Raw genomic sequence first — 18,179 nt, 5'->3', positions numbered from 1 at the left:
ACTGGGAATCTGCACGTAATTGGTAATGGCTTCAATGCCTATTGGTAAATAATGGACTTACAGTTTTTCCTAACTACTACACCCTGTGCTATAAGGAAACCCCCTGTTCTGAATGATCTGGGTAGAGTCATTGAACATCGATCCTTCGGTAGCATTTGTACCAACAAAAATGGTATGTAACAGCATATGCAACAGTTCCTCGCTGATGTTAGGGAGAAAAAAAGAAAAATTACAGACCCAAGTTATTATTACAGTCTCCTATTTACAGGAAAGGAAAGGGAACTATTTCAGAGTTGCAGCCTGGTGAAACAGCCATATCACCCTTATTATTAGCTACACACACAGATTTGGCTTGGAGTATTTCCATTTTCTCCACTGACACTCAGACTGCCAGAGACTGAACCCACATTAGCACAGTTGGTGTTGCTGGGAATTACCACGACCGTGCCAGTTCTGAGCAGTACTATCCAAATGGCATTAAGACTTCACATACTTCTCCTGGTTTTAATACTTACTCTCAGGTGAGAAGAGAACAGATTGAATTTTCAAATAGAACATTAGTAAGGACAGCACCATTGAGCTGCAGACACTGAAATTCTATATACATACTAACAGCACTGTGTGTATCTGGAAAAAGTTCTCAAGCCTTCTCCTCCTGTTCTGCACAAAAAGTAAAATATTTATGGAATTCTAAAGCTTTGTAGTTAACTTATTTTAAGACAAGTGAATTCAAGGTCTAATCTTATGTTTCAAGTAAGATATTTTGGAGGCAGAAATCTAGAATTGCATAGTAAGTTAATTCATCACTATGCAATGTACAGAAGATGATAATAAGAGGAGGCGAACTGCTCTGCAAGCCTATTCTCTGCCCTCTTCGTTCTAGCATGCCTACCCTGTCTGTATAGCCCATTACACAGTGTTTTACTCCCGTATACACTAGGGTGGATTGGGAATTCATCAAGCCACACACCAGAACTCCAAAACTATCAAGGCAGTGAAAACCTGCAGTGCCAGCTGTGGAGAGTGGAGGAAAGTGAATGCAAAAGGTATGGAGGATCACCACCTGTTACTTTTATTGTACGCCTTCAGAGAGCAAGACCAAACACCTCTTGGAAGTAAGAGCTGCAGACAACTCAAGAAGGGATGTAAGATGTGGATCCAGTAAGAGTGAGGCATCTTTGTATCCCCACAACTGCGGAAACCAGCTCTACAGAGGAGCTGGAATTTGTTTTGTTTAACCAATAACAAACACTATTTATTATTTAATCAATAAAGAACACTATCTGAGGGGTAAGATAAAACCCAAGGAATCAGTATATAGGATTTCTGTATTTCTTTTTAGGTACATGTAAAGGCAACTTTGTCTCGTGTATGACCCAGTTGCATGTGAAGGTGGATAGCTCTGGTTCTGCACTCAGCAACAGGGCGCAAACACCCACAAAAAACCTGCTGTCATGCCCACAGACCTCCACAGGTTTCTCTCTTGATTTGTTCATAAGGCTATGTCCACAAGTGAAGCAAAGACACCAGCATTTCCACAGAGAGCACTACAAGGACACACATGGGTAACAATGCTATGAGAACTGGGCCAGGTAAATAAAGTGCTTAATTCTTAACTGGATGATGTGTTGCAGGAGATACTCTACAGGTTACCAGATTTTTGTTATGTTCAAACTCAAGTATCTGTTATACTCTTTGTTATCACACACTAGAGTCATTTGTTTGCTTGACTGCACAAACAGCAAAGCTGTTAACTAAATTAAGAAGTTGTAAAACTTAAGAAGTATAAAAAGCAAGGGGAAAAGTATGAGAAGAGAGTAGTTTTACCATCTCTGAATTACAAATGCATCCTGTGGTTTTTTACCATAAACACAAATTAAATTCAGCCTAGAATCTACCCTTTATTTATTGATTGATTTCTTGATTTATTCACAAAAGGTACCAAGCATGCTTTCGCAGTCATCAGAGATAACCAAACTAGCTATAGGGTGGTGGCTTCAAGGCACTAGTCTCTGTAACTTAAACTTACATATTGATTTTGCAGAAGGAGTTAAGTTTCATTAATAACCCACAGTAACACCACACACAAATCTAAGGCCACAAAGATGAGGCAATCAGAAACTGCAATATATCTCCTAAACACAAGGCAGAGGATTCTTATGGCAAGCTTAAAATTAACTAAAATAGTGTCATTCTCACTCATCTTATTTGTAGAGAACAGCCTCTTGGGAAAAGAAATCATGTCACGTCCTTTGCCCTTTTGCGAAAGCACCAAGGTGGGAAAATGGAGCTCAAACTTGAAGAAGGCTTCACCCGTAATAACACTTTTAAGCATTAAAATGCAACTCCCAGAGCTTTCATTCTGTCAAATAGTAAGTCAATATTAAATATTATCAGTTATCTCTGTAGGAAATGCTAAAGGGTAAACTAATAACTCAGGTTCAGTCTGAAAATAAGAAAAGGAATCAGAGAGAGAGCAGTAATTTCTCCTTACAGTATAAAGAGACATCAAAGCTGAGATTCGGGAAGAGTTAGGAGGAAAATTAAGCTTCATGATACAGGTAAGATATTCCCATGCATTCAATGAGTAACTGACCCATTTCCTATCCAAGATCCTCATAAACTGAGATCTTCCTCTCGTATCGAGGGACAAGTCACACCATTACTGCAAACACCTGGCAACGCTGCTGAGGGCCAGAGCGGTACCCTCGTTCCCATTCTGCACGCAAGGAAATCGGTGTCAGAGCTGTCTGCAACCGAAACTCAACCTGAGGTTTGCTACAGCCTAGGCTAACGTACTGTGCACGGAAAATCCCTCCTTGTTAAGGGAGAACAACACACAAAGTTTTTTGCATCATGTTATCTGAGGGTTAAGATCTCTAGGTAATACAGGTCACTTCAGTTTGCAATTCAAGCCCTTTGCCAGGACAGATTTATTTCCTAGCTAACACCAATTAACCCAGTTAAATAGAATTAATCCTTTGGGGGAGGGGAATAAAAAGAAAACAAAATATCCTCAAGCGTTTTCTTCTGGGATGAAGACTTACAAGACGAAAACGTAGGATGCACCAGAGCGTGACAGCATCAGAGGGAAGGAGGCCAAAACATTAGCCATGGCATACTGATTTAGAAAGACAGGTTATGATAATTGCTTTTATACAGACACTTTGGCATCATACTATTTGAGATTAATGAATAGAGATAAGATTTGACAATATCAGTTCCACCTGTTGCCCTGCCATGGCTCAAACACACGTTTAGAAGAAGCTGCCTCCAAATGTACCGAGGGGAAAAAGGACCCCTGCGGTCCTAAACCTGCCAGAAACTAGAGGCGAATGGAAAATTGATCTTCTGTCCTTCATCTGTTTGACTGAAGGCAGAAATTGACTTCCTGCAAGTTATTAATTAAACTTACCGAGCAAAAATTAATCCTTTGTGTGTGGCTATCACATTATCTTTCATTATTCACAAGACTGAAATCATACAGTTCTAACTCACTTCACCTTCATTTCCTCAGCCCTGGAAGAGGGAGTACTGAAGTGCTACCCACACCAGGCTAAGCCATTAACAGTGGCATCAGTTATTGCTACTATTCTTGCTTCTGGGTTAATTCCTCTCAGACCTAAGGTCCAGCTTTCTTAAAAGCAGCCATTCATTAAAGAAATTCAGACAAAGCAAAAGGGACTTCATTCACGAGGTAAATACAAATGAAGCACAGAGCAGCATTTGGACCACGTCATCTGTAGTGTGTGAAATAACAGAAGGAGCTTCAAAAATAGGAGTACAATAGACGACTGCTAAGGACTCATCCTGGCAGCAGTTGTGACCATGTTGGAAAACGCCAAGCGCAGCTTGCTACCTCCACCTCGGATGCAGCTGGGGCAGCTGCTGCTGCAGAGGGAAGAGTGTGTGGCCGAGCACTGGTCCCACACTTGGGTTGGAGGGGAGGCTTGGGCTGGAGCTGCTGTTCCAAAGGCCCTTCCCAGGAAGAAGACATGGGTTCACAGCCCATGACATCTATACGGTGCAGAAGGACAGGAAAGTCACCACCACAGACTCAAAGAGACGTCTAGAAAAAAATGGCCAAATTTTTCAAAGATTAAAATCAAAACCATTCATTCCACATTACCTATGAAAATGTTCTCAAGAACCATGAGAAACACCAGTTTAAAACAGACACAGAAACATGCACATTATTGGAACTGCTTTATACAGCCTCGCTGTTGGAAAAGGTGGTTGTCCTCTCCATCCCACCTCTCAAAGACATAATTACACTCGTTACCACGAGCTACTGAAAATGACTTGCTTGCTTGGGCATAAGAGAGGCAACTTGGTATTACAATTTCAGTATAAAGAATCCTCTCCCTGGACATTTCCAAGTGACCGAATATTCTACAGGCTCAGCTCTGCTCTGTATTTCATGAGGAACAAAATATCTCAGATCAGATTTTCACATGTTCCCCATTTGTCCATACATAGTTTCATGCACCCTACAAATGATGGCATGCCAATCATTCGTGCTTGCAAACACACTTCCTTTCTGCTGGCACACACAGCCTACATGCAGCTACCTCTTCTGTGCGTTGGTGAACATACAGACAATTTAACACCGTAAAAACATATCCCTCAGATTAGAAAATAGGCTGCAATAAAGCAAGAATTAAATTGGCCGATTATCTCAATATGTGGTTTTAATTACCTCTAACTCATGGCAGTCTGTTCATTTGCATCTTCAGATGAGACCTTAAATATCCATACCCTGTGTGCCTGCCTTGGACAAAGAAGATAGCTTGGGGCTTTTTGGAAAAAAAACAGATTCCTGCCTTGTTGTCCTTGGCTGCTGCAGTCCTCTGAGGTGGCTGCAATTCAGCAAAGCCATAGGCTTGCAGCCTGGGAATTAAGATGGAAATTGTTATGAATGCAAATATTGTTCTAAGTCTTTTCTTAAAGTATTAGCAAAAAAATCACAGAATCCTACCAAAAAGCACCTGTCTATTCACCAGCCCTTAAAAATGAAACGAGGTTCTAATTAAGGACCAATAAGTCACAAAGAAAAAAGAAAACCTGACAAGAGTAGCCAAAAAGACCTAATTTAAGATTAAATAGATCAAATGACTAAGTTACCATTTAAAACAAAGTTATCTAAAAAGGAACAGAAGGGAAGATAGTAGAATTTAAAATGGGTTTGGGGGGAGTCAAGAGAAAAGTGGAGAAAATGGAAGACAAGGTATAAGACCCTAGCCACAGGAGCTGATTAGAGTTTATTATTGACTGAAATACCAGTTTGTTTTAACAAAAACGCATAATTACAGTCTGAATGTGTCTGGCTCTTTGTAGGGCATCCAGAGAGGATTCATCTTCTGCCCCCATCTCCTTTTATACAGTAGCCACAATCTGGCCCTTCAAGTCTGACTACAGCAAAATGCCAATCAATTTTTATGGGAAGTGGCAGCTTCAAAATTACATTTCACGGCATCTTCTTACTTCAAATACAACAAACAGTCCTTTAGTCATGCGATGCATATAAGAACACCAATCCTGATCCACCAGGTTTAAATACTAAACATCAGACACATTACACTGTTGTTTTTAAGCACGTGAATTAAGTGTTCTAAGTTACTGGTAAGGTACTGCTGCAGCTTGCAGTCAAAGCACGGTATGGAACCTGACAATATATCTGAAATCCTGTAATTTTAACCAAGTTGTCACTTCATACTACAGCTAATCAGCTTCCTCAAATGTATCCCAACTATCTATGACATTTGCAGAAGTCTGAATCCTTCATCTTCACTTGTTCTTACAAGAACCCTCTCCCAAGCCGCGAGCCTGAGGATGAGGACAGGTGCAAAGTAAGCTCATTACTTAAGAAAGGAAAATCACTTTTAATTACCAGCTTGCAGCCTTAGCTGCACAAATACTTAGGCCTGTAATTTTGATCTTTGCCTGAAGATATGCTTGGCACTAGGGCAGTCTTTGGCCACACCAGACTGTTTTAGCCTGCAGGGTGGCAGGGGGTTGACAACTGCAAGCGGGGAGGGCAGGCACGGGCTGCAGCCCCCGGCGGGGTTCGCCAGCAGCCCCTGCAGAGAGCAGCTCTGCCCAGGGAGGGAGAGGCACCCCGTCCTTATAGGAGACTGCACCTACGAGAAGGTCGAAACCACCTGAAGATCTGCCCAATAAAATCAGCTCCAACTCAGTGGAAATAAATCTTAAATTCGGTACTAAAAGCCAACTCCGTCTCCTCCTTGCTGGGAGAAGGATTTCTGCACTATTTCATTTGAACTGGTGTAACACACCAGGAGATAACACTGGAGAAAAAAAAAAAGAAAAATGGATACAAGCAACAATGAACAGTTCTAAATTTATCAGAGTGGTTTCATAAAATGCTAGTAGCCAGTGAGAAAATTCAGGGGGTAAAAGCAGCAGGTGAAGTCATGGGCTCCAGGCTCCAGGCTTAGCCTTACCATAACCGAAAAGTTTGTTTAGAAACAAACTGGCAAATATAGTGACCTCTCTGTTCTGCCCTTACATGCTTATCATGTTTTGACTAAAAGGTTGTTTTCAAAGGATGAGCAAGTTCCCAGCACAACCTCGTTAAAGCTGTCATCATTTTCAGGAAAAAAGCGCACAACTGCCACATGCCACAAATTCCATTTCTTTGTAGTAAGTATATTACAGAAATAGTTTCTTCATATTAAATATTGGCAGAGCAGTTCTAATAGAAATCAGTAGCCAAACATTGTACTTAACATCTGCCATTTTAATAACTCTCTCTACTTCTACTGAACAGGCTATTCGATTTAATAGACAATTGTAAAATTCTAATAAATCTTGTGACTGGCATCCATTTCTCTCTATTTTATCTCATTTTAGGTTTCTTGTTTACTCTAATTTTGTGGAAATGGTAGCTTAAGTTTTCCAAAAAACAAAAGTGTGTTTGAACTTGAAAAAAATAAGATATGTATCCCACAGTTTCAAGACAAGATAACAAGCACCTGCATTCACAACTGTAACTGACTGTTCCCACTCTTCAGGACACTTCCATAGCTAACCACCCACCCTCTCCTTTTTCTAAGTAAGGCTGCAGCTGGTCTCCAAGAGATTCTAAATTAAGGCAGGAATGCAATACAAAGTGCATGTGCATGAATGCAGATCTCTCCACACCCACTGAAACACATCTCCAGAGAAACAAAAGGACAGTACAGCAAGGGATGGAGAGATCAGCACTTGCGCTACGTGATACTTAATCTTACAAAGCAACTGCTAAATGTGTTTCAGGAGTTAACTAGTCTACCTTGACAACTCTCAATCATCTTTGATTGGTAAGAAACCTGGAATATTAAATAATATATACTCTAAATTACAGCTTGTGTTCTTTCATAGAGCAATAAAGAATTAAAAAATTCAAGAGAATACAGAGCTGGAGATTGCAAATGATGTTGCTAAACATATTTGTAAATAACATGAAATAAAACAAAGATAAATAAAAACAAGATAAGGTAAAATACAATAAAATAGTCTTTTAAAAGACTGTGGTCTCAAGGAGAGGAAAAGTGGAACAATGTTCAGAAATGGACAATATTTACCTTAGAATATCTTTGCATGTTGGAAGTTAAAGATCAGATCAGCGCATGTGTACTCCATTGAAGGCCAAACCCAGCAACCAACATCCAGTTTCTCTATTACTTGTGTGCTCTGGTTTTTATTTCTCAATTCCAGGAGTAAAACAAAGCCTCCTCCAAGTGAAGTGAAAAGGCTTTGCACCTCCTGTGGATACTTTCACATATACAATAGACATCTCTGTGTTTCTCACACTTCCATTCCAGCCAGACGTAGAACAGACAAGTACGTAGTCTTAACATGATGGAAGAGGAGCAAAGTATTTTACTAGCCACTTACCAACTATGTATATTAACCTCACAGTCTGAGCCTATTATCCCACTTACCTGCCCCAGGTGCTAACCTCCCTTCTCAATTCTGTCTTGCATTCATTGTAGGCTTCCATTTCTCCTCCCTTCTTCCTCCTCTTGCTGTTAACGTGTCCCCTATTTCACTGGTAGCTTGTTGTTGCACTCATAGTTAGCCATGGTTCAACAAGGACTTCGCACCTCAGCCACTCTTATGGCTCTGTCCCCTCTACTGCGTTGACACCCCTGTCATAGAGCCATGCTGCTAAGTGGATCAAGAACTGATCCAGCTACAAAACATTTTTGCAAAGTTTTCAAGCCAGATCAATTCCCTGGCATAGAGAGGCAGGGATGGACAGCAGTGAGTGCTTAAGAAAAGGGAACAGCAGGAGTCACTGCAGAAAGAAAGCCTACCCTCGAACTGCAGCCTTAAGCCGGTCTCTCTCTACTTCCACGCTCCCAGGGTTCTTGCCGTGACCATCACCCCTGCCTGGCAGCTCTCACCAGGAGTTCCTCATCCTCCATGGCCCAAATATGTTTCGCTCAGCACTTTCCCAGCAGTGTCACGTGCAGGGCACCCCAGCTCAAATCTCTGCTCCAGGAACTTCTATCAGAATGCTGTGGCTCAAATACCGTATTTTAAAGCTTTTTAACTCATACATTTTGTTCATTAACAAGATGGAACTGAAAATATACTTAGATGGAATCTGGATAGGCATACTCTCATGTTATTCATACTGGCATATATCCAAATCACCATTTATTTCTGTGCGCATATAAACTGATGAACGATGAGAAGAACGTGGTCATTTTTTAATTCCTATTAAAACATGAATTACTGAAAAATTCCCAACTTACTATGCCATTATACAGTCTGACTCAATAATTTTGAGCTGTATTGATTAAATGATATTACTTGGAGTTAAAACTAACTGGTATGTTATTACGTATTTACAGAAAATAAAGGAACAAGAAACCTAGTAGTACAGGTTAATCAAACTGTCAACAAACCTTCTTTGCTGCATAGCATAATCCACACAGCAATCTCAGACTACATTATAGAGCATTTTAAAAACCAAATAAACTTAGCAGGTTTTATTTTATAAATAAAACACTGTCACCTCTAAGGCACTACAATAGAGGAGGCTGAGGGGAGACCCCATCGCGCTCTATAACTACCTGGAAGGAGGTTGTAGCGAGGTGGGTGTTGGTCTCTTCTCCCAAGTAACAAGCGATAGGACGAGAGGAAATGGCCTCAAGTTGCGCCAAGGGAGGTTTAGATTGGACATTAGGAGAAATTTCTGTACTGAAAGAGTGGTCAGGCCTTGGAACAGGCTGCCCAGGGAAGTGGTGGAGTCACCATCCCTGGAGGTATTTAAAAGACCTGTAGATGAGGCGCTTAGGGACATGGTTTAGTGGGCATGGAGGTGTTGGGTTGACGGTTGGACTCGATGATCTTAGAGGTCTTTTCCAACCTTAATGATTCTATGATTCTATGATAATGCTACTTTTGAGGACAAGAGAGAAGAAAAAAGTCTCAATACTAACATCAGAGTTGGAATTTTGACTTGGGATGCTACTGCACGTGTTTTAATTTGGGCAGTGTTTAGAGAGATCCCAGATGTTAACAGCAAAGCCCGGAACCCCTTTTGTGAGATGGGATGACCAGGACCTCAGCTAGAACTTCACTGGTTGCACCCACATCCTAAATGCAAAGCTGCTACAGATCACTGCTGTGCCACAATGTACAGGCAATGGCAACAATCAGGCCTCGGTGGATATTTTAAAAGCTCATTTTATTTGCTTTTTCCTGATGAAGTTAAATAGAAAAACTCAAATTCCATTCAAAACAGAGGGAGCAGGAACTCCACCATGTTAAACCTAACCTCAGTCGCACCGCTGCCCCAACACTTACACTGGCCCAACATGTCTTATACCAGAATTTACAACAGCTGAGGAGTAAGAAAGCAAGAAATTGAGAGATTCTGGTTTCAAAAAAGCCTTGGCCTGCTCCAAGGCATTTCAAAGATGTGCAAATCTTTGCAACCATTACGACTCACTTATTCACACACATAACTTCAACTGAAATGGGGTCTGACCCCACCAAGGCCTCTTCCAGAGGGGGGAAGTTCATAGTGTCTAAATAGGTGGTTTCAAGTATCTTGCTGCAGTCTATGGAGGCTGCTTTTATAACCTCTCCAGTCTCGTTCACACTGCTTAATGACAAAACTGCGATGCTAAGCATTGCATGGACCATGAATCATAGTGTGGTAACAGTTATTTGCACAGAAAATGCATGACATACTGATTCAACATGCTGAACGGAGTAGATCCCTGTCCTATAAGGTAACTTAAATTATTAGTTTAAATTAAACTTTACCCTCAAGGCAGTGGGCTTGCATTCAAATTTCTGATAATAACACAGGCCCTGGTTCAAGTGCCATTGAAATCAGTGGAAAGATTCAGAAACATTTCCAAAGGCTTTGGATTAAGCTCATGAAGACAGGGTCCCATTTGAGCCCACCGGCAGTCTGGGGGGAAGCAGAAAGAAGGGACTACAAAGGACTCCAATTACATATGATGGCTTCAGGCCCCAGCAACTAGTCATCCAGGCTATATAACACGGAGTATTTGACCTCTCTTTTGTCTGCTGGAGTAGCATGTATCCTTACTTGGAACGACTAAGAACCGAAGGGGTACCGCCATCTAATTTCATGCACTTCAGCACACAACACCAAACACAAATTCATATCTCCCACCATACAACTCTAATTGCACTTTCAAAGTTCACCTCCACAGAAGCTGTGCAAATCTTGTACCTCCTGAAAGTCAGTGAAGCCTGGCAACACAGGATCTCGGGAAACCTTGTCCCAAACTCACTATGATATATCTGAAAATTCTGCCAATACTCTACAAAAATTGGAATTAAATTTATTCTATGGGATAAATTGCAATATCTTAAGATTCAATGTACGTAACATTGTTGCACTCTCACTTTAATGAAGTCTAAACATCAGCGTGGAAGGTACCATCCTAGCTACACATTTTGTTGTTAAAATTATCTAATCCTCCTACAACAGTATCACCCAGAGACCTCAACTAACACGCTGCATTCTGTACCTTCTGCAGCAAAAGGAAGGTAGAACTGAAAATAAGAAAACATGAAAATGTGTTGCTAGGATAAGGCATCATGGAAACCAAATGCACTGCACTTAATAAATAGTGTGACATTCTGTATGCGCTCTAACACACAGAAATACTTAATTTTCTCCAAAGTTTAATCTTTTCCCTTTGGTGTATTTAGATTCAATTTCTTTTCTTTTTTTTTATAGCTTACCTGAGTTCAAATTTGAAATGTGTTAACCAAATATTGTCTTAGATTTTAATCTATACCATTCAATAAAGATGATGAGAGAGTATGGATCCAATTTGGGCAGATTTTCTCTGCTAGAGTCTTGCAGAACTATATCCCTAAATGTCATGCGAATTATCACTTTGTATCAGATGCATCTCTCTTCCTTCATCCTGTAAGTTTCCGAAACCTCAAGGACACTCTGAAGGAGAACAAATGGAAATGAAAATTTAGTTGCTGTGCAAAGCCTCAGGGGGCTTTTCTATTGATGTCTCTGGACAGCAGTGAGCTAAGGTGGTATCCCAAATACCTAATTCAAAGAAAAAGTTTTCAAGAAATGTAATTTTTCAGCAACGCATTTCAGGCACAGCCTATGGTTTTCTTCCTTCTGTAAAAAAAATCCATTAAAGGTTCAAAAAAACTTCCAGTCTTTCAAAAGATTAAATTCTCTCTGCAGGCTTGAAATTACAATATCACGGGTTTCTAAACAGTAAGCCACTGTTTGCTAGCTACATCAACGGAATATAAAAAAGGCACATTGCCACTTTGTAAGAGTACGTCCCACTATGAAGCCACACATGCAAGTACACAGTATTTTCAGGATGCTTGCCCATTTTGATAGCAACCCACAAAATGCACTTATATGACCTCAGAATACCTAAGCACAGTCTCCAGAATGTCATGCTGTCACCTCCCAGCTAGGGTACTACATTTTTAACGTTAACTAAATACATTTCGTCACTGCGAAAGTGCAAAAAAGACACTGTCACAGCATTTTCCCACAGTGTGATCACGACAGTAATTTCTTGTCACAATAATAATAATAATAATTATAATAATAATAATAATAGTAATACAGGTGATTGTGCTTGTTAGAATTTGGATGGCAAACACTTCACCTGCTGCTATCTGATGAAGCACCAAAGGCGTCATTACAATGTAACTTAAAGTCTTCCTCTAAGAATTCAGGCTTTGATTAGGAAAAAGAAGTTGGGCTATGTTAAAAACTGTGTATCTAAATGGTTCCTTCATATTAACGCGTACTATTTCCATGCATTTCAAAACAGGTTTTTTACTTTGCCAGAATACTGGGTAAAACTGTCCTTGTGCAGAACGCATAACTTTTGAAAAACAAATAGGTCTTCTAGACAGGACAAGATATTATTTCAAAGAAGTATACCATAAGAATCAAGAGATTTGCACATGACTTTGGAAAGAGGATAAGGTCTCGCAGTCACAGACTTGCGGCTTGCAGAATTAAATGTATTTGGAGAGCAGGAACTAGGGCTGAAAAGGATTTCAAGGTAAAAGACCTTCATTAGTCCTGGCAGTATCTTAGAGTTGGTCTAAACATTAAGCAAGGTTCTTCAATATATTAGTATGTATTTCTATGGCTTAAATATATCCAAGAGTGGCATTCTCATGATCTCTTCTAATTAAGTTCATCGTGGGAAACATTCAAAACAGGAGTGGAAACAAATGAGCTGAAGTTAGAGCACACCATAAGACAACTACAGTCTACCTCAGAATCCAAAACTCCATTGAAGTTTGAGATTTTCGTTTGGAATAATTTTCAGATATTATCACCTTTTTAAATGGAAAGATGACTGCAAGTCTGACTATTTGCTATCAGAATTTCAGCGTTTCTACAGCATCCAAGAGCTAGAAAGGGCATTCTTTGATCTGGTTAATATGGAAATAAGGGCACAGAGAGTGCTTTCTTTAAAGAAAAATAGCTGTATCAATGAAAACTATTTGTGAAAGAGTCGAACAATTTTCTGAACAAAATTATATTTAAGCTCTTTAAACTGAAAAGGGAGAAAAACCCTCTAGTTTAACGGATGCTGCAGAATCCTCCCTCTGATGAGCGATCACTTACAGACATGGAGGTAGTTTGCTCACACTTTCAAACTACTACCCTTGCACAGAGTACTGCTAGATCTCCTGTGGGAGGTCTCCAACTAACATCAAATGAAAGCAGAATAGCTTATGTGAAAGATATGCAGGCATCTAACCGCAGTGTGGAAGGTCAGTGAGGAAAAGAAGGTACAAAGTACCCTTTCTGGCACAAGTTGGGAAGAAGAACCCTTCAGGATAAAGCCCGGCAGTAAGTGCGAAGCAGCATTTGCTTTCCTACCAAATGATGCCTAGGGAGATTTCCAAGCAGTTCTTTCATTCTTCACAGCTGCGGCCTGGGTCTGTTGCTAATAAGAGCCTTCCCAACACCTAACCCACGCCACCAGATGAAAATAAGAGGAATGTGGGAAGAGGAGGGATGTTAGCTCGCTAGCCGAATCCTGTGAAAAGGGCTACGATGGAAGGAGCCAGGCGGGTTGTGCGTTGCAAATGCATGATTCCTGGAAGTGAGCCTCTGAGCTGCGATGCTGGATCAGCAGAGAAACTGGCAATCAACAAGCGCTTCCAGGGCACCAGGGTCAATAAGGAAATCAGCCTGTGATTTTGGTTTCTGCTACCCCCTGCAGCACCCCTCTGCTGTCTGCTCTTTGCTCTGGAGCCATTCAGAGCAGGGGTTATGCACTTGCACAACCCTCGCACAATGGCACCCTGATCGTAGCTACTCTCCACACCTTACTGTAGCAATGATGAATCAGTCTTTGTCAAGTTCAATGACGATAATGAAGCAAAGAGAAGACAGCGAGAATGCTCTGATGTTAGAATTAGTTAATTTTTTAAGTAGCAATAGCAAGGCCCTTGTTACTAGCAAAGATCTAGAGTGTTTCTTAAATGCCTTTTCTTTGTTTAAAGTTTTGTTTCCTGGATGTGAGAAACTAACAAATAAAAAAAGGCCATAAATTACTGTTCAAGTCATTAACTCTTTTCTCCCCTGCTGTTTTTAAAAACAGTGCAAGCTATAAACTACCCTATAAAGGTAAAGCCTTGCACAATGAAATAGTATTAGCTTCCCATTCCCATTTGACTATGGATATAGTTTTAACACAAGTTTGAAGTACAGCCTATTTTACAAGTTTGCTCTTTTATTACAGCTCTGCTCTTATTACCTTAATATGACTCATTTTATATTGTTTATATTTACATTGTACAATATGGTGTTATATTGTTCACATACTTTTACGGTACACAGTATGTGAAATATTGCTCTATGCAACACAGCATTTCCATTTGCTTTTGCAATTACACATAGAAAATACTATCAGGCTACAACACTATTCTGAAGCAGTGTACTTCCTTGCATAGACAGTGTAACGGACACAAGTTTATGGCACGTTAATTACAATTTTACCTTTTATTTTACTTAACATTTCCTTTCTCTCTACAAAAGATTCTGCACTCATAATTAATTGACCATATGTATTTATGCAGCACATACATATGTTATACCCACCACCACTTCAAATATCACTGCTAAAAACCCACGGTATTAAAAAAAGTAGTCACACAACATAAAAGAGAAGAGCTACGTATTACTTAACAAACAGTAAGATCACAAACCTCCATCTGGCCAAAAAGCATGTCATAACAAAAAGTAACAGCTGGAACTTCTACTGTGGAGCTCTGCTTCGCCTTTTTTGGTTTTCCATATATATGTATTTAGCACTTTCCAAAATCATCTTAGCAAGAATTTTTAACATGAATAACATCATCAGTTGTATCAAACACGCATCGCTTAACTACTTTTATTGCTTTTATTGTACCTTTTATTGTACCTTTCAGTATCATTTTATTCACATCAGTCAATCTGCCTCCTAATAGCCACTTGTTAGGAGCCGTTATGCTACTTATCAGCAAAGGCACAAGTTACCCACTGATACAGTTCCAGTCCTCTCTTACAGAAAAGGCCACACCAGCAACCAGGCAGCCAATCTAGGGACAGGCAGATTTTTATAGATCTAGTAATTTTAAGTAAAGGAGAAACAGAACAACAGATTTGCAAGCCTTGGTCTTCAACCACAGTAGCAGACATTTACTGTAACCGATGTTTAGAGATTGAGATCTACAAAATGCTTGTAATGATACTTCCTTAAGCCTCCCCTGCAGTCCAGACCCTGGAGTACAAATATAGATCGAGCAAGCAGAGAGAGACATACCACTGGTGTTAATGTATTCGTCTTCAAAACTAGATGCATTATAATTCTGTCCATGTGATAAGGCAGCAAGAAAAACACCTCTAGAATAATAATCCATTCAGTGATATTCTCACATGTATTTCCTTCTGTGGTTTTGACTATTTTTTTTAGTGATTAACAAATTGATAGTAAAACAAGTAACGATTTGCTCTGAGTGTCCGAGTGTCAAACAATTTTGACATTTTGTTAAATGAACATTCACTTTTCTAGGCTATTCAGTTGAGATTTAGTAATACTCATATTCTAGCTTGAGAAAATGCTTTTGCATTCGAACCACACTTCTGCTGTACACATTACGGTACCCTGCATGGCTCCCAGGCAGCTAGCGAGAAACGTCTGCAAGCTGCAGTAAACCTGACAAGGTTCGCATCAGTTGAGTTGCTGATCTCTTCTCCCTGGTATCCAGTGACAGGACGCGTGGGAATGGTTCAAAGCTGCGCCAGGGGAGGTTTAGACTGGGCATTAAGAAGCATTTCTTTATGGGGTGGTCAAACACTGGAACAGGCCTCCCAGAGAGGTGGTCAATGCCCCAAGCCTGTCAGTGTTTAAGAGGCATTTGGACAATGCCCTTAATAACATGCTTGAACTTCGTCAGCCCTAAATTAGTCAGGCAGCTGGACTAGATGATCGTTGTAGGTCCCTTCCAACTGAAATATTCTATTCTATTCTATTCGAATTCCTCTCTGCTGATGCTGAACAAACCACTGAGATTAAACCCTGGCTCCACAGGAATGGATGGAAGCTTTGCCTTGACTTTGTCTGGGCTAAGATTCACTCAGAAGTTTCAGCTGGGGAAAAATGTGGTCTATAAAACTTGTCTGGAAGGGAGACAGGATATTTACATAATTCCATCCTATTAGTGACTGAGCCTTGCAGTCACCAAAACCAAGGATGCTCCCAACAAGAAGAATGAAAGAAAAATAGTTCAGTCTGCATTTCACAAATTTTGAAAGCTTCACATTGAGCTATCACCCAAAGAATGAGAAAACAGCATCCACACCATCTCCACACATATCCAGAGTAATATCTAGGAATATGACAAGTGTACCTATAACTTTGTTTCACGCTGGACAAAACCAGCATCCTCTTAGGCTTCCTGTTGATACAAGCTATTTAAAATATTGGACACAATCACCTTTAAGTCTCCATTTCTCAAGTCATCAGACCATAATATTTTTGCAATAGGATTGAAAAGAGACATTGATGTTCAATCTACTTAGAAGTAGTTTGCATAAGAAGCACATCACTGCTATAATGTAGGCAATAAGTTACCATTTTTCTACAATATTATTTTGTTAGTGTCCAACACACCTGGATTAAAAATATAAATACAACATATTTTAAAAATACAATTAAAATTTCTGCATACTTCTCTATTGTTCTAGCAAAATCCACAAATGTGAGCTAGATATAATATCTGAAGGTCAAACAGATTTTTTAGAAAATGTTTTAAGCCAACAGAGTCATAGAAGGCATACAAAATCAGTAAGATATATAAAGCTGATTGCAACCTTATCAAAAGCCTCAAATCTTTAGCCTGGGTGACACAAATATAGCATTTCACACTGTAAGCAATTTCCCAGCAATGTAGGCCAGTTTACCTTTGCACTATGAAGCGATTTTTGCATCTCTAGACTACAAGTAACCGCAGTGGTTATTCAAGATGCAGACAACTCCATAAGGCACCGCGCAAGAAAATGAATAATGGCTCATTGCTGCTAATGAGCAATGTCAAACATGGGTCCCCCGACACCTTGTGCAGGAAACTGCCTGGCTTTGTTTTGAGGATGGGATGAAATTATTTGTAGCATTGTCACATAAAGCATCTTTGAAGCCAGTTAAAACACATACTCAAAAAAAAAAATTAAAACAGAAAAAAATCAGTCAGCAACAGAATATATGCCTAGGAAAAATATGAGTGTACTTGAAATACTCTCCGAGAAACATAGTAAGAGTCAGAATTTTCCAGTAACGGCTCCTCGGTATTTCTTGGTATTTCTCTCCTAGGTAAAAGCAGTTTTACCTAACAATAAAATGAAAATGAAAGATTTGTCTGTTGGGGAAAAGGACGCAGGGAACAATAACTTAACAGAAGTGGGTTTTTTGTAGTATCTGATGTAAGTATTCACTCTCAAACCCTTGTTCTCCCAGTCGACTATTTCTGAAGAACTTTCCAATACTCCACATAAGATGGCAAATGAGTAAAGATGTTCCAACTTCTCTATACCTAACTGCCCTCCATGGATGGCCAAGGTGTGCTTCTCCAGCAGCAGGCTTTCACGAGGAGAGTCAAGTGAAATCCATGCCAAATGGTCTAGAGTTAACGTCAGGACATCCTCATGCCTTCAGCAACCTCTGCTCATGCTCAGAGGTGCAGTCATGCATCCAGGGTATCACCCTTCTGACTGGTCTCAGCCAGGTGACTCCAAAACCATTAGGGACCTCTTATATTCACTGTTTGCAGAGTCTGCACTATGTCCAAAATGTTCAAATCACGTTAGGTTTCCAGGTTGCTTTTTTGAGATCAAATCGATAAAATGGACATGTGTGCTGTTAAAAATTTTAACATGACTTTTTTTGATAAACAGGCAGATTCACGCTTTCTACAAGTCAATCATCTTTGACTAATAAAGATTTAAAGGAATATCCAATAAATGCCAGCTAATCCCAAATCTTTAAGGATCGTTCCTTTAAAACTTGCCGTTAAAACATGAGCAAGCAGATGCAGCAGTTACGGAAATTCTCACATCAGTGCTCAGGGTGCAGGCAGAATGCTCTTCCAAAGAATTCAAGAATATCTTTGAAACTTCCTGC

The 18,179-nt window shown here is 40.0% G+C and overlaps 1 protein-coding gene across 2 annotated transcripts in view; it reads right to left on the bottom strand.

Annotated features, from left to right (window-relative positions):
* DIP2C (disco interacting protein 2 homolog C) overlaps window positions 1–18,179 on the bottom strand; it is a 327,128-nt gene that overhangs the window by 282,637 nt on the left and 26,312 nt on the right. The gene's annotated exons all lie outside the window — the stretch shown is intronic.

The sequence above is a fragment of the Calonectris borealis genome, chromosome 2 (genome assembly GCF_964195595.1).
Source record: "Calonectris borealis chromosome 2, bCalBor7.hap1.2, whole genome shotgun sequence".
Taxonomy (NCBI): Eukaryota; Metazoa; Chordata; class Aves; order Procellariiformes; family Procellariidae; genus Calonectris; species Calonectris borealis.
This window is presented reverse-complemented; position numbering and strand designations above follow the sequence as displayed.